Source organism: Phalacrocorax aristotelis, chromosome 1 (assembly GCF_949628215.1).
Source record: "Phalacrocorax aristotelis chromosome 1, bGulAri2.1, whole genome shotgun sequence".
Classification (NCBI taxonomy): Eukaryota; Metazoa; Chordata; class Aves; order Suliformes; family Phalacrocoracidae; genus Phalacrocorax; species Phalacrocorax aristotelis.
This window is the reverse complement of record NC_134276.1, coordinates 119518456-119545303: the sequence shown is the minus strand read 5'-3', so window position 1 is coordinate 119545303 and position 26848 is coordinate 119518456. Positions and strand designations below refer to the sequence as shown.

Genomic DNA, 26848 nt, shown 5'->3' with positions numbered 1-26848 from the left:
AAAAAAGTATTTTAAAACCTTTGAAAATCAGTTATGTTAAGGTCATCACTGCTTCTTGTAGATCTTAGACCGTAGTATCACAGAAATGCAGACACTGGTGGTCTCTTATCCAGGTGCTGGTGGAGGTAACTGCGTATCCTCTCCCCACCTGTTCACTGCTTCCCATCCTGAACCTCACTGCAGAGGGTTGCTGCATGCTTTCCAACACCTGACATGTTTCATCCCAGAGGTGTTTCAGTGTTGTGAAATATGACCAAGAAAGGTCAGGTTTTGCCAACTATTGCTAATCATAACTCTGTATGAAAAAAAGTGTAAAACTTGGGTGCCACTGTGAGGTATCTGTCAGCAAACTTTGATTTTGACCACACAATATCATTAAAAATATTTTCCCTGCTGTGCCATATGAGGCTTAATTAAATATTTGCTCAAACAATCTGAGTTCCCCCAGATGAAAGGATGTGGTAGGAATATATTAGTATAGTTTGGATGCACAAACCTCTGAAATTCTCCAGTTGTCAGGAGTAAAAAATTGGCATTTGAAGGCATTTTCATCAGTGCCTGCACTTAGATCACAGGTGTCACCAGATCACACCTGGATTACATGGAAGTTGTAATAAGCATATGCTCTCTGCTGCTGGAATGTATTTCTCTACTGGGGTTGCACCCAGACTAACCTCTGGGCAACTTACGGATTCTGGTTCGGAGCTCTGCTCTCTGTTGTGGGCCCACCTCCCATCACGAGGGAAAAAGATATTTCTCTTAATGGCCTTGGGCTCCATGTGATCTTCCAGCCTGTTTTCCTTCTGTGACCCTGTACTGTCACAAACAAAACTCTTCCCACAGATATGCTAGTGTACCCATGAGACCCATCTAGTGTAGGAGCAAAGTCATGGGTTCGTGTCATCTCTCACGCAAATAAAAAGAACAAAGGTAGAAAGTACTGGAAGAAGGATCAAGCTTACAGATGCATACACACATACACATACAAAATATACATATATGCTCACATGCACTTTTTTAAAATGAAAGCTAATCAGGAGGGGGTAGGAAAATTTTTTTAAATACAAAAAATACTGTGCTATTCTGAATTTTAAAGGGCTCAGAGTTATGAAGGTATTTTTGTTAGAGGCTGAATGTTCTAAGTTGCACAAGAGTTTTTTTCACAAATATTTTATTTGAAAATGTGTCTCATAGCAAAACAAACTTATTAGTTGGAATAATGTACATTTTGGTTTTTTTTTCTCTAAAATATCTTATTCACTAAGACTCTTAAAATAAGGAATGAGCTCATGATGAAGTGAAATGGAGATTTTATTGATCTGAAGTATGCTTGCAAAAAAGAAAAGAGAGAACTTGGGCTAATGTTCAACAATGCTGATGTTGTGACAAAGGTATGGTGACTGAATCTTTGAATACAGATGTTGGATTGAGGATGATGCTAAATTCCTAGCTTGAAAATAACCTGCAAGTGTCATGTGCCTGAAGCTCCCTTTAGCTCCAGATTGACTGCTGATAGTTATTGGAGAATATATATAGAGAATGCTATCTAATCTTTCTATCTAATGGATACAGCAAAAATTCCACTGCCAGCTGGCAAAAAATGTCATATCTCCTGATGGCAATGTCATTAAAGGGTCATATTTAAAGTTATGATATAGCTGTGAACTATGACTTTATCAAAATGTGAAAGGGCTTGTGCAGAATCTTAAACAACAGAACACCTGAACACAAATTAATTTGCTGCCTTTGTGATATCTGGCTGGGTCATTGCTGATGTCATAATTCTACCATTCAGTGAAATATTTATAAGTTTTGAAATCAAACAGGGGACCAGAGCAGAGCAGAACAATCCATTGATGGGGATTCAGATTGGTCCTTGGGTATGTAAATGCTAGGGGGAAAGGGGCAAAGGGTGTCCCATGCCATAGAGCCAATGCTTTGCCCGGAGGCTGAATCCATCAGCTGCTCTTGTCAACCTTAATCCCTCCACTGCCCGTGCTGGGATGCCGAACGTGTCCAGAAAAAGAGATGTGAATGTCAATTTTATAAAAGAAAGAGAAGACAAATGAAAAATTGGTTTAAAACTAGCATTTGAACAAATGGGAATAGGGTGACTACTTCACTTTGAAGAGAAGTAGATTGTTGTTTCTCCACCTTCAGGAGGGAGCTGAGTCACTCAAAATGGAGGAGAGTGGTTTACAGAAGAAAGGGGCAAATGGAATTGAATTGCTGCTTTGGAAAGTGCAAAACATTTCTATTGTTACTGCAGTGGGGAGGCTGGGGAGCAAGCACATTGCTCTGCTCTGTTGCTGATTTTATTTCATCTTTTTTTCAATAAGGAAGACTTCTTGTTAGGAGCAATATCAGTAGTTGCTCTAGCGGGCACATAAAATCTCTTCTCTTTTTTCAGTTTTGATTCAAGATGAGCTGGGTTAGAGGTAATACTGATAAAGGTCTTGAGAAAAGGAAGCTGGAAACTTTGGAGGCAGTTTGTGTCCATGTCTTGCTGGGAGCTGACTTCCAGGCTTTGGGGCGCTTGCACTGTACAGATGGCATTTTCCATCTGAAATCACCTACTGTGGAGGCAAGGATCCGGAGACACATTCTGTAGCTTCTAGCTTGTGCCTGAAATGAGTTAATCTCTTTTCTTCATTTCCCAGAGCACGAAGAATTTATACATTTAGACATTGATATAATGAGAGGGAGAATCTTAGGCTGTAACTCTGCACTGCAGAAACTTTTCTTCATGGTTTTGGTGTAAGCTGTTTCCTTCTCCTGGCTACATATTCTGGTCTCTAGGATGCAACATGTCACCGTGTCAATCAAGTTAACTTCTTGTGAGCTGTCCCATTAAATAGGTCAAGAACATGATCTTCAATCCAAACAAAAAAATTCTGCCTAAAGAGTTGTTTTCCAGACTGGGTCATTTATTTAACCTGCTTTAAAACAGGTTGTAGCAGTACAACTAAAAGGGTGATAGAGTACTGAATGGGGCCAGAAACAAGTAGCCAGGGCAAATTAGTCTTAATTAAAGCTAACTGAGGCTTAAAACAAGTCTTATTACTACAGCTCCTATGTTATGAAACTTTAGTCTCAAAGTCACATTTCTGAACAGCTGAAAAAGGTCTAGTGTAACAATGGTGGTTAGTATAGGTAATTGCATTGCTTCATAAAGATGTAAAGCTGTTTGAAGAGGTAATTCAGAAATGATCATTAGTTCAAAGTGAAACTACCAAGATATTCTAGCTTGCTTGGGTCACCCACAATTTAACATAAGCTAATCCAATTGGCAAGATATTCTTGACTGACAACTAGCAGTGAAGAGCTTTTCTCACTCTAGTGTGGGGTCCTTTAAACCAAGGTTGTATGATACTGGCAGTGGAGCATGGAAGCCAGATCACTGGCAGTTTCTGTAACTTTGACCATGAACTAACTAAAGAAGCCTTCACTCTCAATGCCTCCATGTCCTTTATCCTTTATTACCACTCAGCTCACTCAATGTAAGGAAAGAGAACGATCTCACTGGTACAGCTCAGAGTACCTTGGACAAACAATATCCTCTTAACATTTTCAAAATTCTCTCTGGGCCTCTAGTGAGACAAAGAAAGTGAACAGAAAGGCAAACTTTCTCCATGCTTGCATAACTTACTCATATTTAGCATGCTCTTTTTGTATTCATATCCCTTTCATTGTTTCCATTCTGGGTTTATTTAGTTCAATTTTATATTTAATCAGCTATGCACTTCCTTAGAGGTTTTCCTTTTTCTACAAAGGTAGCTTCACTCGAATTGCAGTCAACTTTAACTGAATTTGGTATTTGTTGAATGTTAAGATTACTATGACTTTAATATAATTATTTAATATTGTTATCTTAATAGGAGTCTGAGGAGTGGCTGGGGGAGACCCTACTGTTGAGTCACAAGGTTCAGACAGGACCCCCTTGCTTTCTAAACTCCTCCTCCAAAAGGAGTTTAGCTGTGGCTAAGTCTGGTCTTAGTCTCAGACTTGGTCAATGGTTTCTTGTCAAAGGATTGTAGAAATAAACACCCACCAGAGTATTTGTTGTTAGTAACTAATTTGGCAGCAGCCCAGGCCGGTTGTGTTTAATGCGAATGATCATGACTAGATTAATCAATAGTGCAATTTATTAAAGCAACAGATACACAGGTTCTTTGGATTACTGGTGATAGAATTGCTGGTTACAAGACACACACAAATACTAAAAAAATGAGTAACACTGCTAGGCCACAAGTGCGTTAAGCAAATATGAAGCGACTCTAACGCACTGGAGATTCAAAGTGAAGCTATAGAGAGGTTTCTAAGTTTTCCTGGGGAAACACTTGGTATAGCCAAGTGCTCAAATCTTACCCAGAGGCGTCCCGGTGGGGGTGGGGGTGGGGGGTGGAGAGAGGCTCAGCCCGTCGACAGGTCCCAGAAGTCACAGTGGTATGCAACGGTACCTTCCCTAACACCCGCATTCTCTTAACTTGTTTTATACTATATTTTTACCTTTCAGGTGGAGCTTGAGTGACTCGAGACATACATACCTTTATTATGATTGGTGTAAAATCTCCTTGCTTTGCCTGATCATGGGTGGTTGCACCTTAGAGGCAGGTAGCTTTTTGGATGGAGGTGTGTTTTGGTATTATAATGACGATATAATGAGCAAAGTTCCTGAAAAGGACATCATTTTGCCAAAAGCGTGACAGACTGTTGGCTCAGGGTAGCAAATGTGCAGCATACCAGCTCCATGGTACCTCGAGTTCCCTTTTATCACAGAGCCTGGCCATGGTGTCTCCGCACCGCTCCACTCTCTGGACAACTCCTCTTAGAGTCAGTACACCAAGTTCTCCTTGCATTGTCAGTGTCTTAGGTTATGAGCCTAGGGATGTTCCATGGAATGGATTTCTCACCTGTCAGCTGCACCCTACCCTGCAAGCTTCTTCCATGCTGTACCTTTTCTAAAAACATAGGTTTAATTTCTAAGTCATCCCCCGTGGTTATTCCACAAATACGTTAGCTAAAAATTCAGATGTCACTTTTGTCTTTATAGTTAGCGCAATAACCAGTAGCTAACTGGATTCCTGTATGCTTGTATTTCACAATAAGGAAAAAAATAAAAAAAAGTTCCATATATGTTGTACATCTCTTCCCCAATAAACATCATGCAGATAAATTTAAATGTTTGTATGCAGGTCCTCTGACTGTTACTCATCCCGAAAATGATAAATACCCAGAGTACTGGCAATAAAATGCCAAAGTTATAAAGGACATTATTCTTATCAAAACATGTTTGGAAGAGTAGAATAAATTGTGTCCTTGTGGTTATAATTGGAAAAAGAAACTGCATCTATTGTTATTTTAAAATAACATCTTTCCTTTAATATTTGCTAGAAAATCGGGGGTGGTGGTGGGATGGTGGTAGTTACTGCCTAGTAAGATAGAACACTAAAAGCAATTCTGTTATTAAGAGTGAAGTTATTTCTTACTAGTCTACATTTTCAGTTGGTCCGTGCCAGAATGTGAGATGTATACAAAACCCTACCTATGTACCATGCTATGTATACCTATACAGAAAGAGAGGGAAAGAGAGAGCACTTAGTTTAAAATGCACATGACTTGGGCTCACATTCCATTCGGCTGCATTAGGATGTGGATTATGGGCCTTGTGATATGGCCTCACAACTTTTCTGACATCTAAATGTGGCACTGCTTCGGTGCTTCACGTATGGCTATCATTAGACATGGAGGTAGTCCCGTGTACTTCACTGGTGTCATCCCCCTGCCCTCTTTATTTCTTTGAATTGTGGTAAGCCCTTGCTGAAATAAGAGTATATGCTCTTTAATTTCTTTTTTTATATTGCTTTCTAGGCAATCTTGTAAAGATGAGTCTCAAAGCCGTACTATGCCTGGGAAAGGGTCCCACTGCAGATGGTCAGTATTTAAGGCCAGAGAGAATGTGGTCTAAGCCAGGGAGATCGCTCCGGATTTTAAAATGGACTTGATGTGCATGAACACACAAGCATATCTTACGCTCCTCCCCAGCTTCAGTGCAGTGACAGCGGGGAATTATCTGGTCCCTTTGGTTGCATACCAGTTGTGAATATGGATCTTCTCAACAGATCAGATAAAACTGACAGTTTCTTGTGTCAACTATCTCATGCTTGAGCAGCAGCTTTAACATGTTATTAGGCGCTACCCAGTAATGTCTGTCTCTTTCCCTCATATGAGGGAGATTCCACATTATTAAAGTACTTGCTTTACTTTATTTCTGTGTCTGTTTTTTCTTCCCAGCCTTAGATTTATGAGCCATTGTAAGCTTTTCTGACTGCTGCTGAAAAGGATTCATGCCTGCTTGTGCTCACAGCACCCAACAAATCACTCATTTCACAACGTTCGTTTCTTTCGCTAGATGGGTATTCTTCATTTTTTGTACATCCATCACACTTCACTGCAGTAATTTGAAGGATTTTGCATACCGGTCTCAAACAAGAGGAATATATTTTATTTGTTGTTATTCTGAAATGTGGATTTAATCAGTTCTGGTCCTCTTTACTTTGTCACCACCGTATGAAAAAGAGTGAAAGACACCTGCACATTAAAATGAAGGTTAATTTTCAGGTTCTATTTTTTGGAGTATTTGATTTTTACTTTGAGGAAGGAGGATGGACTAACTGACCTAATGAAGTCCCTTTCAGCTCTGTTTTCTATGCTTCTGTTATTAGCTGAATGTTCATGGGAAAACATAAATTTTATTTTTATATCAGATGCTTGGTATTCAGCAATTCCTTCTTTCTTTTTTTTTAATTCTTTGCAGTTTAGCCAAATGACTTGCATTTTCTTTCATGGTGAAGTTTTTCCTTTGAATGTAAGCTGTGGTTGTAAGGCATTGGTATTTCAGCAATGCCAGATAATAGTGACAAATAGATGCATTTAAAATATCACTTATGTAGAGAAAATCTGTAAAAAAAAAATTCTTGAGAAAACAGAGCAGATATTCAGCTTTTCCCTTGGGCTTCTTTCTCTATATATTTGGGAAGACTGCAGCCTTTCCTGTGTCAATCTGTCTCCATACAAGGGAGATGGGAGACCCCCAGAGAGGTGCACATCTCGGAAGACTCTTAACTATTTAATATTCCTTCTGATCTCTAAGTTAGCAGCTAGATAATATTAGCTTGCATTTTTCTTTGAAGCAGACCCATGATGATTTTTCTCTTCAGTCTCTTGGGTGTGACTCTTTTGCTGAGCTTGGTGTATCCTTTCTCTAGGAAAATGACATCTGCAATAGTGGGTGAAAGACCCATCTAGCCGAGCTTCCCATCCCTGCCAATGGCCCGTGCCTGGGGAGACGGTGCAAGAAATGAATCATGTCTTTCCTCTGACATCTCTCTCCCCATTCCCCCCAGTCAACAGAAATGATTGTTACATCCCCATTTTCTTTCAGCAACCCATGGTAAAAGTTATATCAGGTGCTTCTCTTTGCAGCACCTGTATTTATGATGTTATGTTACAAGCATCCCCTTAAGATACTGGATTTTTGATTTCTGGCTGCAGTCCATGTGGATGTTAGTTTGGTAGTGTAAGTGCCAGAAGCTTGGCATAACAAACCATTAGAGGTTATCTATCTCAGCCCCCTATAGCACTAGATTTTTTCTGTTATATACCCTTAGGACATCGGGATTTGGGGGAATACTTTTTAAAAAAAAATTTCTTGAGGGGGTCTGTGCCATATCTATTGACAGACTTCTCTGCATCTCACTGTCAGAAATTGCTTGATGCTGATCCCCCCCTCCTCCGCCCCCCCGGCTATGATTTCATCTAATTGATTGTCTTTGCAGCACTTTCCTTTTTCAGGGCTTACTGGTAAACAGCTGTCGTATAACCCAGCAGGTTGTCAAGCCAGTTCACTTTATTTTCAGTTTTCTCCTAAACCATCTTTTAAGTTCTTGTTAATTGCATGTTGGGCTTCTGTTTTTTTTCACCTGCTTCAGGTCTCCTGTGCAGAAGGACCCAGAATTCAAGGTGGTGTCTTACACCTGGGTTCACCAGTGTCCCCTAAAGGACCCAGGAGTGCTGTACATTCACAAACAGAACTAGGGTGCTCAGAGCTTGTCCAGAGAATGCAAGCATCTCCCTAAGCATCTAAGTTGTGTGGGGTTGGAAGCTCCTACTTCTTTTTCTCTTTGTTTTAATGACTTCTTAATTGCAAACATTTAAAATTTTTCCTCTGCTACTGTCCTAGGTTTTTTTTAAGCAAATCTACCTTATTTGTGCCCTATACTTTCATTCTGTATCAAATATACTTTCTAAATATGCATATTGATGTATTCTACAAACAATGGTTTTTTCAGGATGCATAAAACATATTATTTTTTCAGCTACAAATACAGCCCTAGTTTTAAGTATCACCCGCAAATGTAATTAATGTGATTTTTGCACTCTTTCCATGTCCTTCAAGTGACATTATAAAGCTGTTTCTGCAGGGAGAGTCAATGTATACATTCTTGCAACTTGATTTCTTACCGGTTTACAGCTACTTCTCACTTAGGGTAGTTTTCAGTTTAGATTTAAGTTGGTTTGAAATAACCTTTCAGTAAAGGTTCTGTGATGCGTTAGTAAGCAGGAGCGTAATTATATTCTCTTTGCTTTTTTCCCCAGCTAGTTTTGTCGTTCCCTTCACCAAGTCCTCCCTATTCTGTTCAGATGAACGGCCCTCTGGTCTTCAAAACCATCCATAGTTTAGTCCCTACATCTCTGCTCTGTGCAGATCTTGACATGTGCCTCCACAGTCCACTGTAAGGCAACAGAAAAAGAAGGAAAGGAATAGCTGTCCAAGATGTGACAGCGCGAAGTTCTGTCATATCCATCAGGATAACGACCTTGTGAAGGTTGTCTGTGTTTATATTTGGGACTGGGTGATGTGGCTGAGTGATTGTTTGACACTAAATGAGCCAGTAAGGTACCTTTCTTTCAGTGAGACTTTGCAAGCTCTATTAATCCTACTTTTAGAGACAGAAATTTCTAAACCTTCCAGGCCATATGTTAAGCTCACAACCTCATTTGTAATGACTCACAACAGGTCTACTTAATACTCTTTTACTGTAAGGTACATATGTGAAAGCTGCTGTTGCTGGAAAGATGAGATGGTGTTATAGCCAGCAGTGCTTCACTTTATCAGGAGTTTTCTAACTACTGTGCATTGACCAGTGCATGAGGAAGTTTACCTTTACCGTCATGGATTCATGAAGTATAAACAAATGTCTTCCTCCGCATGCAAATGGAATTTATTTTGTTTAGTGGCCACAGTTGAATTATATTGCCATTAAGAAGAGGCTACTGAATCAGACATTTCTGAGATTTTTGTAATTTGATTAAGCTTACATCACAATTAGAGAAATCTGCCAGGTTTTTTGCAGCTAATACACTAATGTTTGAGATGTGTTTCCCCAATCTCTTACTGAATTCTTTTCTTACACAAATGTAACTCCCAGGTGTGCTGCTACACTGGTGCTTTTAATTGCATTTTATTTACTGTGTTTTAGAATTATCATTTTGCTTTCATCAACACTTATGGGTAATTTAATGCGTGTAAACTAGATTAATTAAGATCAAAGCACTAACTGTGGTGCTTGTTCCATGCCTTCCTTTCTGTGGCCATTAAAACCTTTAGGTTAAACATATGCTGACGCACCTTTTGTGTATATCTTCTGGAGGAAAATGTTGTCTTTCCCTTATTGGTAGTTTGCAAGCTAGCTTTTTGTTGCAAACTTCTTGCAAGCTATTTCTCTTAAGATCAGTTTGAGAGACCTCCCTACCTGTTCAGTGGGAAACAAAGACAATGGTATTTACTATTAGCAGAGTGTAAAGATCATGTGAAGTGATGTAGGAAGCAGCTATGGAAACTAATCCTTTCCCTTTGCTATACAGTCTCAAAACTTGCTTGTGGAGTGAATGCTGTATATAGAGTTTAGCAACTGTGAGTGGTCCCCTTGGAACGAGTGATGCTACTTAAAGTAGAAAGTACTAGGATGAGCAGAAAATGATGCAAAATTGGCTAGCTGACGCACTGATAAAAGTAAGATGTAATGCAGCAAAAATCAGTGCTCTTGTGCCAGTGCTATAATACTGAATATTTTAAATTACTCTGATTTGCCCTCCTGCTTAGTATGTTGACTTGTGAGTGAAGGTGAATTAAGCTCTACTGCATGCAAGCGGTTCTTATTCCCCAGCTATTTGTCATGTGCTTGATGTGGTTGTCCTTGTTGAAGGAGTGGCTACTTACAGGAGTCGTTGGGTTTCACTGCTGAGACTAATCCAGGTGTTTGAAAGTCAGCAGTTTGGTGTATGTGCACACCAACGGATACTTGAGAGTCTATGGGCACATTGAAAGCTACATGGTTTTGGATGTGCTGGAAAATAATTTAGTGAATGACAGGTCCAGAGCAATGGCACTGTGTGTGAGCGGTCAGATGGGAAAAAAAAAAACCTGGTTACAGGAATTATGAATGAGCATAACTGTTTGACTTGAGGAGAACAAAATGAGCTGAAAAAATAGTCTACAAATACATTGTCAGAAATAAAGAGAGCCAGCTTGGACTGGCTAATAGTTCTGTCTTCAGCAAACACTCTTAAGCTCATACTCCCAAAGGAGAGAAGATAAAAAAGTGAAAGCTAAACCAAGAGAGCCACTGATCCATTCTGGATGGCAAACAGAACGCTATAGCTGCCTGGGAAGGGGAGAAGAAAAATAGCAGACATGGGGGAGGTTCGGTATCTTGGCTACCAAGGGTGAAACAGAACTAGCTGCTCTGTTGGTACAGCAGAGGAGATTTCTATTGTGCACAGAGAAAATGACCCTAACAAAGACAGAGGCCCATAGATAAGAGGGAGAGCTGCCAGGACAATGAAAGAAGGTAGCTATTTGGCTGCGATACAGATTTTCTTTTGATTTTCACTGAAAAACACACCCTGACTGACGTGGAACATAAATCCTTTCTGTGAAGACAGTAACACGACATTTGCTGGAAAACTTGGAGGGCTGAATGCTATCCACACCTACCAGCTGTCTTGCAAGGGGAGTAATGCCATCTCTTTTACATAAGGCTGCCTGGTGCCCAGTTTGCCATTAACAGGGGAAATAGTTTGTCTTTGGCTTGTACTGAACAAGGTTTCACAGGCCTTGGACAAATTGAACATTATTTGAAACCGTACATTCATCTGCTGGCTGCTGTTCCTTGTGCCTATTTCGCTCATGTTCATTGAAGTCCTTCCTGGAAACTACTTACCAGTGGTCATGGCTTGCACTTTCCTGTTTGTGGTTTGTTGCTCTGTCAGACTGGGGCATTTGAATACCTGTTGTGGGGCTTTACAAACACTGCAATTCAGTTATAAGAGTCATAACTCATGAAGTCCCTTACAGTGAATTTATTGGAAAATATTTTAATGAAATTTCATTGAATTAGTAATATGAGTATGAAGCAGCAGGTGATCTGTTAGCTGTAATGGAATAATGATTTGCCATTCGTCAAGTTCCCAGGGACCGTCTGAGGTTCCTTCCAAGCTAATTTATTCTTTGGTCCTGAGTTTGTGATCATACTCCTGTATAGTACACCTTCCTCAGCTTGGTATCATTGCAAAGGAGTGGGATGTCCTTGTGGCCACTGAACAAGAGACAGGTTTTTTTCTGAGTTCCCTTCTTCATACATCTGATAACATAGCTACTGCCTTATTTTTAAAAAAAAAAAAAAAAAAAAAAAGGGAGGAGGAGAGAAAAAGAGAAAAAGGCAAAGTGAAAATCTATACTGTGTTTAAAAAAAAAAAAAAAAGAGCCTTTCAGTCTCTCCGGCTAATCTTCATTCAGTAGTGCAGAGCATGTAGCTCTGTTAAAGGCATGACTCTGATTGTTAAGTACCACAAAAGATCTGCTCCATCCTCGTCCATTGGGGGCTTGGATTTATTGGGAAGCTGTTAGCTTAGCTTCCGCAGCACGGGACATGGCTAGTGTTGCTCTGAAGTGAGGATGGCTGGTCACGGATGAAACAGCAGCAACAGGGTTGATGTTTAGTCCTCTGGGTCTAGGGGAGATTCATGTTGCTGCAGACCTGTCTCCTCAGTACAAGCCAGCATCAACTCTCAATTGCAGCCTCAGGTTGGCATGGATAGATGGCAGCATCTTTGGCTGAGGTCACAACAGCATCACCAAAAACCAGAGCTCTGTAGTTGCTAGGGCCAACCAGAAAACTACAGGTTATTTGACTTGGTACACCAGTAGTGCTCAGTTTTTTCAGGGCTTAATTCAGGGTTTCCCAGCCCTTGACTGGGACATTTTAGTGGCATAACTGAGTCGGTTGCAAGATTTTAAATTATTTTTGTAACTGACTTAACTGCATCAGTAAAAGCCCTATACGTGGCTGCATATAAAACATGCGTTATACTGTAATAGCTCATTTCACTTTCTATATCCACTTGTGTTGATGTAGGAGCATTTACATCAATCTGAGATTGCCCTCTTGGAGGGCAGGAGAAGAGGGAAGCAGCCATATTGCTTTAAGTCTAATGGCTTAGTTAAAGTCAACCCTTCCTCCTTATCCCTCAGACTATCTCATCTTCCTGAAACAAATGTGCTAAACTGCATGTGCTGAATTGGAAACTCATTAATGTATCAGCCACATTAAAAATCAAACCCAAACATCTAGGCAATTTAGTATTCTTTGGGGCATCTCCCAAAAAGTTGAGCAGCTCCCATAACTCTTCCTGCTGACAGGTCTCATTGACTGAGTTTAGCAAATACAAACCAATTTCACGCAAGCACTTTGCCAAAGAACCTACCAGTCTAACCTGCTGATAATATCTATCTGGATTTAAATATAGGGATAAAGCCAAAAAAGCTGTACAAACGCTACAAAAGCCTTGATGGTAAAACCACTATAAAGCCTTTGTATAACTGCTTTTGTGCTAGGCCTTTGTCATAAAGGCAATTTGTTCATTTGGACCGCTGGTGTGCACCAGCGGAGCGAAAGGGTAACAGCATAATCTGTTAAGGTGTTGGTTTGGCAGACGGTGGGTTGTGTTTCCATCTGGAGGCTGCCAAGTCCTGACTGAGTCCAGATTTCAGACTTCAGTCTCCACTATTGGCAGCAAACAAAGATTCCTGTGAAGGGGTGTTTGCAAAGGGCCAAATGCTGTGCCAAGAGCATCTCTTATATGTTTGTCATTATAGCTCCTCTGTGTTATGACACAAATATTGTATGACAAATATTGAAAGGAATATAAACACCTTTATAAATCATAGCTTAGTAATTAAAATAATTGCTTCTCCCACCCTCCAAAAAAAAAAACCCCAAATCCTAAGAAACTTCTTGAAGAAATATAGTTGCCAAACTAAGGCAAGAACGTAGGAGGTTCTGCTTGGCTGGAAATGGGTTTCTTTCTTGGACCAGAGGGTAAGCAAGGGAAGAAAGTGAGGCAATTCCATACAGTTGTACCTCTATTTGAGGAAGTGATCTAGATGTGGGTGAAATTTTAAAATCTATGTTGCTGTATTGCCCTGATGTCATGGTTTTAGCTGGGATAGAGTTGATTTTCTTCACTCTAGCTGGCATAGTGCTGTGCTTTGGGCTTAGTATGAAAACAATGGTGATAACACACTGATGTTTTAGTTGTTGCTGGGGAGTGTTTATACTAGTCAAGGACTTTTCTAGCTTCCATGCTCTGCCAAGTGCACAAGAAGCCAGGAGGGAGCGGGGACAGCTAAGAAAGCAGATTCAGACTGGCCAAAGGGATATTCCACATGATGTAACATCATGCCCAGTATGTTAACTGGGAGGAGCTGGCCAGGGGAGGGAGGCAGCAATCACGGCTTGGGGACCAGCTGCATCGGTTAGCGGGTGGTGAGCTGTTGTATCATCTGTGGTTCTGGTTTTTTCCCTTTTTCCCATTTCCTTTTTATTATATTATCATTATTGTTATTATTTTCATCATCATTATTATCATTATTATTCTATTTTAATTATTAAACTCTTCTTATCTCAACCCACAAGTTTATTTTTTTGCTTTTGCTCTTCCTGTTCTCTCCCCCATCCCAGAGGGGTGGGGGGGAGTGAGCAAGCATCTGTGTGGTGTTTGGTTGCCAACCGGGGCTAAACCACTTGCTCAAGGATGGGGATGCTCATTCTTAGTAGCTGATATCTGTGAATTGAGTATACTCTGTAATGCCTTCTTGTGTCTAGTTAAGAGATGCAATGTCATGAGACAGCTCAGCCAGAAGAGTCTTAGCTTTAAGAAAGTTATGCATAATTTGCTTGGGGGTTGTCTGTTCCTACAGTCTTACCTTTTATAAAGTAGACCCCTCTGCATTAATAGTAGGAGTCTGAGGAGTGGCTGGGGGAGACCCTACTGTTGAGTCACAAGGTTCAGACAGGACCCCCTTGCTTTCTAAACTCCTCCTCCAAAAGGAGTTTAGCTGTGGCTAAGTCTGGTCTTAGTCTCAGACTTGGTCAATGGTTTCTTGTCAAAGGATTGTAGAAATAAACACCCACCAGAGTATTTGTTGTTAGTAACTAATTTGGCAGCAGCCCAGGCCGGTTGTGTTTAATGCGAATGATCATGACTAGATTAATCAATAGTGCAATTTATTAAAGCAACAGATACACAGGTTCTTTGGATTACTGGTGATAGAATTGCTGGTTACAAGACACACACAAATACTAAAAAAATGAGTAACACTGCTAGGCCACAAGTGCGTTAAGCAAATATGAAGCGACTCTAACGCACTGGAGATTCAAAGTGAAGCTATAGAGAGGTTTCTAAGTTTTCCTGGGGAAACACTTGGTATAGCCAAGTGCTCAAATCTTACCCAGAGGCGTCCCGGTGGGGGTGGGGGTGGGGGGTGGAGAGAGGCTCAGCCCGTCGACAGGTCCCAGAAGTCACAGTGGTATGCAACGGTACCTTCCCTAACACCCTCATTCTCTTAACCTATTTTATACTATATTTTTACCTTTCAGGTGGAGCTTGAGTGACTCGAGACATACATACCTTTATTATGATTGGTGTAAAATCTCCTTGCTTTGCCTGATCATGGGTGGTTGCACCTTAGAGGCAGGTAGCTTTTCGGATGGAGGTGTGTTTTGGTATTATAATGACGATATAATGAGCAAAGTTCCTGAAAAGGACATCATTTTGCCAAAAGCGTGACAGACTGTTGGCTCAGGGTAGCAAATGTGCAGCATACCAGCTCCATGGTACCTCGAGTTCCCTTTTATCACAGAGCCTGGCCATGGTGTCTCCGCACCGCTCCACTCTCTGGACAACTCCTCTTAGAGTCAGTACACCAAGTTCTCCTTGCATTGTCAGTGTCTTAGGTTATGAGCCTAGGGATGTTCCATGGAATGGATTTCTCACCTGTCAGCTGCACCCTACCCTGCAAGCTTCTTCCATGCTGTACCTTTTCTAAAAACATAGGTTTAATTTCCAAGTCATCCCCCGTGGTTATTCCACAACCTCATGCTGGATTGATACCCTGTTTGTCTGAGAGCTGACAGTAGAGCTGATCACCTGGGCCAAAATTTTGCGAATATTGTGTTAATATGATATGTTACAGAAAACCCTTTCCTATTGTTTTAGTGGTTCTTTATTCCTGCCACAACAAATGACTGCTGAAACATTGCCATAAAGATTTAATTTCAGTGGGTAGAGCCCTGATTGCTTTCCCCATATCAATGGCTCTGTAAATTGCAAAAAATGGGAATAAAGTTATCATCCTTTTAACAAAATCTACCACAAAAAAGTTCCAAAACATAAGGTCTTTATTGGAAGCAAACACATACACACACACTGCTCCTGGACTTTGGTGTTGATTAGTGTTAACTGTGTTAATATATGAGGAATAACTGATTCCTACTTCACTCAAGGTAAAAAGACATGCCCTGCATTTTAAATAGGTGTGTAAACCCTGATACCTGAAAAAAAATGGAACCCATTGTTCCAGACTGGACAGGGCGAAGGGCATTAAGACCTTGTTGTTTCATTTATCTTTGTACATTCAATGTGCAGTTGGGTTTTATATTGTTGGGAGGCTTGGATTTGTGGCAGCAGGGGTGGGAACACAGGCTGCACCATGAGGATGCAAGCACTGGCTGAAGCTAAATGGAAAAAGTCAATGGCTGTCATGCTTGCCTGGAATTCTAGTGGAAACCTGAGAGACCATAGCTGTATTTCTGACTTCAGAAGAACGTCCCAGCCCCTGGGCTACAGTAAGACTGGAATGGTGAGGAGGGGAGAAGATATAAATGCTCCTGCAACTTGCTGTCCATCCTGTTGAGGCTGGGCTGCTAAATAGAAGGCATGAAAACCGTTTTGATCCGAAGAGAGAAAGTGTTGAGAGTAAAAAAAACACCAAAAAACCCCAGCAAATATGTAAACACATCCTAAACACCTTATAAAAATTTTTTTTTCAGTCCCTTGCCTGGAGAATTAAGGTGATATGGCCTGTGTGAAAGTGCTGTAAGGATATATCTCTGTCCTTAGAACAAAAGGTGGATCTGTCAGGTAGAAAGAAGTACTCGAGTTAACCCTTCAACAGAGATGTCTGCCTCCTGTTTTGCTTCCAGACAGTCAATGCTTTTTAATCCACTTCTGCTGGCACCCTGTTTTAGTGATTCTTGTAAGAGTAGAAAAGTAGCCATATGGCTTGCAGTAACTTGCATTTCAGTGCAGAATTGAAAGTTAGACTAATCTTTTTGCCTAGATAATGCTTTGAACCTTATTTTACATGGCCATAGCAAAAATATGGAAGCAACCAGGCAATTTCAGGTCAGTGAAACACCATCTTGAGAGAGGTCAACACAGGAATGTGCCTGGTGAACGGTCCCTTACAGCCTCCTGTGGAGAAGCCTCAATGTGTGGCAAGCAGATGGCTCAGCTCTGTCAACATCAGAAAGTCTCCTAAAACATGAGATTATTGAGGCAATGAGGTTCTGGCTAACTAACTACGTCTGAGATGCTCATGGGCATGGCTCTCGTTTAGTCCTTGCCTTTCTACGAGACAAAAAAAACATTTTAATCCTTGAAAGAATATTTTATAAAGGAAGTATGTGAAAATGAAGACTGTAACATAAATTTATGCTTGCCAGTAACAGTGGAAGACTGGATCTGGCAATGTAGGAGGGCTCTTCCAGCTTCACAGTCTCATAGTATTTACAAAATTACTTTCTGAAAAAAATCTGTGGGTGTTATGCAGAGGCCATGCTAAAGCTTCATAATTAAAAATAGTAAATAATTAAAACCTGTCTGGGAACAGTTATATAGATAATTTAAATCTCAGGTGTGCATTAAAGAGAAGGAAATGTGAACATATTACAATTTGGGGTTGTCTATTAGATTTGTCTTGTTCAAGTGAATCCAAATCTGAACTATAAGCACTATCCTGTATGCCACCAAGCACAGCAAATCTCAAAGCAGTATGAATACGTGTGTTACTTTTGGACTTAATGGACTTTCTCTTCAAAGATGACAAAGTGCCTTTGAAATGGGAAGTGCAAGTACACTACAGCTCCCAGGAGAACTACTCTGGCTTTCTCTTTATGTAAAGGTCATTGCAAATTGGGAAGTTTAATTCATGTCCCTCATGTTTTGTGCCGCCAGTCATGGTCCTTAGCTGATAAATAAGAAAAGTGAATTTGGTCCTGAAGAGAGGGCGTGTACAGGTGAATAGTATAAACTTGTCCAGATGCTTCCCAGGGGGACAGTTTAACGACACCTTCTGCTGCAGCGTGTTTTTTCTGTTCTGCAGTAGGCGCACTTCCAAGCTATTCATGACTTTAGTATAAAGAATGACAAATGATGTATTCAGTGAGGGATCATAGGGACGACACAGGAAAAGAGAGCCTAGATGCAGGATTGTCATTTCTGGGTTGATGGATGACCTAAAAACGTAGGCTGCTAAATTTGTGTGTAGTGACTGAAGAAATAAAGTTACACTTGGCCAAAAGAAGCAAGTGAGCATGATTTGTTTCTCCATCTCAAGCACAATAGTACCTATTTTTGCATTAAAAAAGTTGGTAACAGATGAAATTATGATAAAAGATCCATATTTGCAAGTGATCAACTGAAAGAAAAGAAAGAAAGAGTCAGTGTACCATTGTAAAGAAAGGGTTTTCAGGAATCTCCATTGCACATGAAGAATAGACTTGTTTTCAGAAACTCTAGTCCAGCCTACAGTATATTCTTTTTTTTTTGTAAGGAGAGCATAGAAGTTGCTACAATGTCTGTCTGCCAGAGAACAGCTTTAATGAAGCTTTAATTTCTTTTCTAGTGTTGCTGTTTGCTTTTCAGGATAGCACATGCGTTCTCTCTGGGGTCCTTTTCCTCCCTGTTGTGTGAATTCCCTATATATTATACATAGAAACATGCATGAGCAATAGGGTAGGTGAAAAGAAGTAAGAATTTACTTGTGCAATGATGTTTAGGTATAAAAAGCTACTTTTACTGTAAAATTAATTAATAGGAAGTTTGTTTTTTCATAACTGTTATTTTTTTATTTATTCTAGTGATTTTTATTTCTAACATGAATAACATCCACAAGCTCAGGGGAGCGTATCACCCCTTTCTGAATTTAGAAACTCATCAGCTCTATTATGTTTTTTAGACACAGTGTTGTTTTGGGATATATTTCTGGGATATAGCTCAGTTCTATTTGTCCTATAGGAGTAATCTCACTGAGGTAGCATATATATGCTCTTTTCTCCTCCTTCATATTTCAGCTACAGAGATTGGAAGGTTCACCACAGTTCATGTTGCTACTGCCATGCCTTTTTTCTTAGTGTCTCACAAAGGGGGAAGGAGCTTGGGAAGGGTCTTTGTGCCTTACAGAGAACTGTAGTAGGCTGAGGGAGAAGCTGGGTTAATGCTGATACGTGCAGCAAGAACAACTAAAACACAAAGAAAAAGAATAATTAGTCGTCTTTTCTCTACTTTCTAACTTCTTGCTATTAAGCAGATATCCCTCCAGGTATGTTTCCCTTTTCTCACAACTAAGAACCGTAGATGGGCTCGTGCACCTCTGTCTTTCTGAGGCAGTGCCAATATTTCTAGACTTACCTGTCTAGAATAGCAGATCAGGATTGTAAAAGAATGGGATTTTGAATGGAAATTTGAATGAATCTGAATGGAGAAGTTCTGAAAAAACAAGAGTCATGTTTAGGTCTTTTGTTTGTTTATATTGAATTAAAAGCCAAGTTTCAGAATGTTTTTATACTGGTTCAGAAAATTGATGAGGACTATGTTTGTAGCTTCTGCCAGTTTCTTTTCTTCATTAACATCAGCTACTTAAAAGAAGTTATGGGTCAGCCTTAGAACAGAAAGAGATGCTGTCTATATAAAAACTTGATTCCTTCAGTATTTCTCCCGTTTGTCTTACAGTGCCAGCTATTCAGGTAGAGTTTTTTGGGTTTAATGACCATTTCCCAGAAGACGACCTTTCCATAGTTGTGGCTCTATAAAAGATGACAGCACTAACCTAAAATAAGTTAATTTCTTGGCAGCCAAACTGAAGATTCAGAAAGGCCCAAGCCTGGGATTTTTCAGGAATACACTATATGGAGGTAAGGACCCCAAATCCATAAGGTCTTCCTCTGCTTTGCAGGTAGCTTTCATAGTGTGGTTCAGCTCTCCTCTACAGGCTAGACTGATAAGGAACAGCTGAGCTTTAGTCTGTTGTTGTATGGAGTGAAATTGACCCCTGCAGAACTGCAAGGTGTTTGAGAAATGTAAACAAAGCAATAATGATTTTAGAAGCATTCAGCCTAATGCTCTCTCACCAGGTGGTTTTGTGAGGAAGGCTTTCTTTCCTCTCTTCCTTTCCTTTCATTTTGATGAAGTGAAGTCTCCAGGGTTCATGCTGTGAATCGCCAGTTTCTCCCCTCTCTCCTGCACAGCCCCATGTACTGGAGAAGGGACCGTATCCCCAGCTCGCTTCTGAAGGACCCAAGCCTTGCCCTGTGCACTTGTGTTCCCCCAAACCCTGCCCAGGGAGGGGACAAGCATAACTGTGTCAGGCTGGCACGTCAGATCTGAAACAGTTCTGCTGCTGTAATCCCTTGGTCTATGTGGGTCTTCCACAAACCTCTTCCCATCCCTTGACAACAGCTCCCTGGCCACCTCCTCACCTGCAGTGGGAGAAGGGGAGGGACAGGGTGCCTCACAGCCCCCTACCTTCCCCCACACCCAGCAGAAGATAACGGTTCAGGTATGGTCTCACTTTTGAGAGGAGTTTGGTACTATACACGTTCAATAGGAGACAGCTCACTTTTACTTGGTAAGTTTTAGGTGCTTTTTTGAGACTTTCTTCCAGACAGATCTCTTGTTGTAATATCAACCTGTAAGAATAGATTTGTGAGTCCATTTCCTCAGCACCAATTAAAATGGAAATAATTTACCAGAAGGAGGCCTTGCAGGATCAAATCCAGCATCTTTCACGCACCATATGCTCAAGTGGAGGTACTACCTATTTAAGCATAGAAAGTCTATAAAACATCCACTTCTGTCCCTCACCATGATGAACTGCAGCTCCCAGGACTGCATTCAGTATGCAGCACAAATCACATTTCTAGACAACCGGATCTGTGTTCCTACTTCGCTTGGTTATAAGGCAGTAATTCATTTTCCATTAATTTTCACACAGATTATACTTTCTTGAATATTACCAAGAAGAGGGTTAGAATAAAAATCTAATCCAGAACTTATAGCAAATAGAAATAAGAGCTTTTTATCTTTCTTAGTGTCATTGATCTTTTGAGTCAATACCATTTGTAAAAAAAAAAAAGAAAAAAAAAAAGTACCTGGCAGAATTAATGTCACATATCTTCAGGCATCTACAGTAGACACAGCTCTACACTTGGTTTTCTCACCTCTTTCTACATTGTTAGTGACAAGAAATGGGCATTAAGGAATGACTCATCTGAACTTCTTTGGGCAACCAATTAGTCTGTAATTTAGGGTGCTGCAACGGGCACACAGATGCCTATTTCTTCCCAGCGACAGTCGCGGCAGCCCAAGCCGACACCCCCGGCAGAGGCAGTCACTCAGAACGCTCTGCCAGGTGAGGCTCCTTTGCGAGGTGATGTGGGCAGGCCTGCTGGAGTCACGGCAGCCCTGCAAGTTGCTGTCTGCACAGGAGAGGGACCCGAATACGTATGACTGCTTGACAGATCATTTGCTTTACTGGCTTTACTGATAACGATTGTTTAGTTTGTGTATTTGATATTTTTGTCTGAGTGGATGAAGATGAATAGGTACCAGCAAAGGGCTAAAAGGTTAAAAGTTTGTTTGCTTTACATGTTATTGTTTCTGTAACAAGAACAAGACTAGGAAACGTCACTACGCTTTATTTGTTTAAAAAAAAAATCCCAACCCCCCAAAACCCTGAAAGATTGTAGACTTTAAAGTGTTTCATTTAGGCACATTATGGTAAAATTCCCTGGGGGTAAATATGTTTTTTGTTTTCCGAGAGTCCTAAAAGTCTTCCAGGAAAGACTGTTTTCCTCAAAGAATGAAAATATTTTTCTTTCCAATCATACTTCAAAATGCATTCCTAGGGAAGAAAAAACTTCTTCCAGTTGAAAGACTCCTGTTGAACACCCGTTATGTCAGGATATGTTAGCATCTCACTTTTCCATATGTGATCACTATAATTTGCTGCTCACACCCATGCTTACTCAATTCCTTGTATGTGTAACTAGATATTTTCTTTTTGATTGTGGATAATAAGCCCTCATTGTTTTAACGTAATGGTTAAACCAACAGCAAATGGCAAAAAAGCACTGCTTAAACTCCAAGCTTATCTGTCTAACTCAGACCTTACGTCTTCAGGGACAGTGAATTGCATGGGCTCAAAGCATGCTACTGCAGTGCTTATAAGCTCAGCAAGCCCTTGCCATCAGATCTCAGTTATCTGAAGCTCTTTGAGACTAAAACTGAACTCCTACAGCCAGCAGAGCAGAAGCTCCTTTGCAGCTCTGCTGCTGCAGGGGTTTGTGTGTTGCAGTCGGTTTGTAGAGTCAGAGGTGTGTACTTTTGCTATGGTGCCAATGGTGTTAAGTTCCGTGCATCGTGGCTGATACTGTGTATCAGAAAAGCTTGAACTCTCGATTGAATTCAACATGCTGCTTTTTTAATAGGACGTAATTAAGGTAATTCAGCCAGAAAAAACTGGCATTTTCACTTGTTCTGCGCAAAGTGGAACAGTCTGAAAGAGCAGCAGTAAAATCTGCACCTCAGGACAGTTAGAACAGGTTAGTTATGTTCTGTGGCATGGCAGAGCTGTAGGTTCAGGTTCTCCTAGCAAAAAGAGAGGATTTGAACTCATATCTCTGCTATTCTAAACCACAATATGAATGGGCTGAGGACAAGAATGACACTAGAAATTGTGTTTGGGGGAGAAAGCAGTAAAATCAAAACTCTACTTTGGCACCAAGAGAAGAAACTCCCTGCAGCCAAGGTGCAAGGTGCTTGCTGAGCCCTGGAGAGAGGTAAAACCTTCCAAAGATTTGACTGAGAGAGAATCCCCTTACAGAGCTGATGTGAAAGTGTAAATTGCACAAATAAATCAAGAAGGATCATCCTTTGTTTTAGGAGCTGCTACACTAAAATAAACTACTAATAAAACCGTGAATCAATTAAAATTAATATAAAAGCCTGTAAGTAGAACTTGCATTTAAAACTTACTGAACAAGGCAAAGAGAAAACGTACTTAGGTATCAAGGTCACTTTCATTCAAGAAGTTTGCTAAGTTTGCTAGGTCATTGGGGAAATAATTACAGCCAGCGGAATGTAAAATCAAAGAAGTGAGCACTTGCGAGCCCAGACGGGCCGGCACCAAATGGCAATGTTAGGGACAAATAGCAGCAAGGTGTTTGCCAATAATGTAATGCAAAGCTTGTATCATACTGAACTAAGGTTGAGATTATTGGCATTTGGAGTGCATTCATCACCAGTATCCATTTGGGGGAAGACTGCATCGATAGTACTTGCCCTTGCCTTATTTCCAGTCTTCAACAACTTGAGGGTGGCTGCTGAGCTGCACAGTGACTACTCTTTACTGGCTGAATTTTCACCTATGTGCAGCTCAGTTATGAGATTCAGTGCAGTCTCTCCAACTTTATGAGGATCCTGCCTCAATTTGGGAAAACAGGTCTCTCTGGGACCCGCTATATTATCAAAACCGCACAGTTGAACATTTCTGTTGTTCCTTTGAATGAAACAGTGTTCCTCAAAAGTACCGTCTTTTTTATTGCTTAGATTTGAACACACATTTTCTTACTGTCTTTTTCTTTCATTTATTGAAAGATGGCTGTACAGGAAAAAGTTCATACTTTTTTTTTTTGTCAAGATACACAGACCTGGAGGAATTAATTTCTTCTGTCATATGGGAAAGCTGTCTGCTACCTTGTGTCTCTGCTACGCAGTGGATTTCACCCCCAATTTCTAGCCCAGAGGATAAGGAGAGTTGAGAGGCTAGGCCTGTTCATTATGTATGTTTCCACTGTGCTTTTTAAAAATAAGTTGAAGTCTTGAAAACAGTTGGGAGTAACAAGCCCGTTGATTTAATATTAATGGGATTTGTGTATCTAAGTTTCTCAGGTTATTTTGAAAATACTCACGAGCCTGTCCCCTATTATTGCAGGTCTGGGAGAGAGACTCTGAGGGCAATGCTCATTGCCTTCTCTGCACACCCAGCACCCCTTGCTGAAACAGCACCTGCTGTTTCCAGTTTTTAACAAAAACTGCAGTTTGCAAGTCCGCACCTCTCAGGCATCAGTGCTACCGCAGCGGTACCCATTAGGATGTGCCCAGCACCAAATGCGTTCAGACGGTAACACACCCAATTGCTATGCACGAAAGGGGGAGGTGTGGGGCCAGGCTCACTGTGTGCGCAGGGGGTGAAACGCTTCTGAATGGGTCTGTGCAGCATCTGCCTGTGTACATTGAGTCCCGTTGAAAACTCGCAGCAGCTCCTGGAAAGCCGTCCCTTACCCTGAGCAACCTGCTGAGCAAACCTGCCCAGCTCCGCAGGTATTCACCTCCAACCTGCACCTGTCCACCCATTATAATATCAAGTGATCTAATAACAGCAATTGTGTGGTTTTCTTTGCTTCACCCGAACATCTGCTGAGCGTTTCTAGCACAGCATGGAAGAGCATTATCTTGGTTTACAGCTTATCTTGTTCTAACAACATCAGGAATTCCAGCCATCAATATGCTCCCTCTGGAGAGCAAACCAATCGCAGGTGTGTCAGCTGGCTCCAATTATATTCACAGGCTCATACTCATCTTGTGTCAGCTCATCATAACTGCAAATCTGTGTAGTTTTAAAATTATTTATTGCCATACGGATGAACCAGATGACCTAATCAGTCTGGGTTTTACGATTCGTATGAAGAATAGTAACTGATGTTAGTCAGAAAAGAAATATCCGAGGCTTTGAAGAAATTTCCATTAAAATATGTTTTTCATATTATGACATTTATTTCATGAAACATTAACTCCATTTTCTGCAGACTATTTTAATATTCAGAGTTAAAGGTTTTTCTCTCACTTTTACATTACTAGATAACTATAATAATTCAGAGTATATCATAAAGTTTACAGAGCGCTGTAAGTCTGAAACAATGTTACAGCTCAAAGCCAGAAATGAAACAAAGTCCAAAGAGAAAACTGTCAATGAAAATTGGTAGAAATTGGATATGTATGTAAATGACAAAACCTAATCTACCACAATTCATAGGGCAAATAACTCTAGCAACTATTACTTGGCACCAAATAGAAACATTTCATTGAAAGTGCTGCTGCTAGTGAAATGAACTGATGAACATAAATTGAACATAAATGGCTGCAGGCAAACTGGAGTACCAAACAGAAAAGGAACAGGAGAAAAAAAAATGGTGTTTGTATACACATATGTGTGTGTGCACACAGTGTTATATACATATAAACCTCTCTAAGTCTCTGAAATAAACATCTCTAAGTCTCTGAAATGGATTGGATTGCCAAGGATTCCCAACCCAGCAAGTTTCCCAGGTGTAAAACCCTCGGCCACCCTCGCCAGGGATGGAGCCACTCCCAGGCTACAGGCAGCGAAGCCCATCCAGAATGGGCTCCTACCGCTGGTCAGGATGGGATGCCAGCTATGGTCAGAGATAAAAGGGATGGAAGGATAAAATCAGGCTCTGAAACTCATGCCCTGCTAATTGATTAATTTAATATATTAGGCTGCTATATGCTCTTATGTAAAGTCTTAGCCCAAGCTTGGATATAATTTTTATTGCCTTAAATCTGGAACGACTCCATTGTTTCTGACAGTAAAGGGGAAAACTGAGGGTTTACCTTATCCCTCCTCTCCTCCCATTCTTTTCTCAGAGTCCCAGCTGTATCGCGAAGTGCTTCTTTGAATGAAATCCTTTCTCTAAGGGCACCCGTTAGTAAACAATGAAAATACGTATATACATATGCACACATAAACACTCCTCCTCCTCCTCTGCACATAGATGACATAAATCGTTCTCTGCAGTTTCCTAGAAACCATGCTACAGATGTGGTATTTAAGAGTGAATGTGGCTAACGTTTATTAGACTTGAACTGTATTGTGGGTAATTGTCCAGTAATAACCTTTGGTAAATTATATGAAGCCTTTACTTTACTTAACAGAGAACGTAGGCTCCCCAAACTCTAATATTATCATCATTCAAGATAATGAGCAACACAAACCATTCTATTACCAATCTAAAAGCAATAAATGTCAAAGTAAAGAACTATGCAATATTCAGGCCTGGAAGAACAAAGGACAAAAGTAATGATAATGCCTTTTTATATTTGCAGTCTATTATATCATGCATAACAAATGACCCTGTAATTGTAGACAGTGTTATTTTAACAGGTTATAAAGAGAAAATGGTGGGGGTGGGAAGGGACTGTTTTGAACACTGCCCTGACAAATGCTGTGGGGCTGGTAAATTGAAATACCTGATGTTGTATTTGAATTTTATCCTGGTGAGTATGCTGGATTGTTCCGAAGCTGTTTTGTTTCTCACCGTGATCACCTAGAGCTCTGCAACGTGACACCAAGATCCTTGCTTGCCACATTAATTGTTTTACTAATAATTTGGTGGTGGCCTCAGTTCTCCCCTGACACAAGCACAAGCAAGGACAAAAATACATTTTAAAACACAGTTTATTGATTTATGGAAATTCCTAATTTGGGCATTTACAGACCATTCAGAGGTCGCACAGCATTTGGGCAATCATTCATTATGAGCCTGAGGGTTATGACAAGCAACGGGCGCTCTGTCTACTGCTGCGCGTATGGTGGTATATATTCAGGTACTCATGGGTTTGTAGAGTGACTCCACTTCAAGATATCTTGGTTTAATTCTTTTATAAACAAAAGTAGAAGCTAGTCAGCTATTTGATCAGTGTCTAGAATAATTTTTTTAAAGTTAGAGGTGAAGGAAATTGCCTGAAACTCGGGAAGCCAATGCCTCAGCTGCTCTGTTGTAAAAGTAGAATAATTCTTACCTTCTTGTACCTTTTGTTCGTTGCCTGTTTTGAAAAGACTTTTTGGTGAACAAATGCTGTCTCTTGGTTTGCATGTTCTTCATGTCAACATGTGAAGGTCTGCAAAGCATGTTATTTACTAAAACAAATACTTAAATGACACTCATCTATGTGATTGAAAGAATTCATTCGTGTAGCTTTGATGTGCTATGGAGGCAATTAGCATAAGGGGCAATTTTATTTTAGATCTCATTCACCAATATGCACAATCAAATTCTGTTCCCGGGTATCTAGGCCTGAAGTA

General features: G+C 40.5%; 1 long non-coding RNA gene across 1 annotated transcript in view; it reads left to right on the top strand.

Annotated features, from left to right (window-relative positions):
• Positions 1-26848, top strand: part of LOC142061846 (uncharacterized) — a 131456-nt gene that overhangs the window by 58020 nt on the left and 46588 nt on the right. The window lies entirely within an intron of this gene.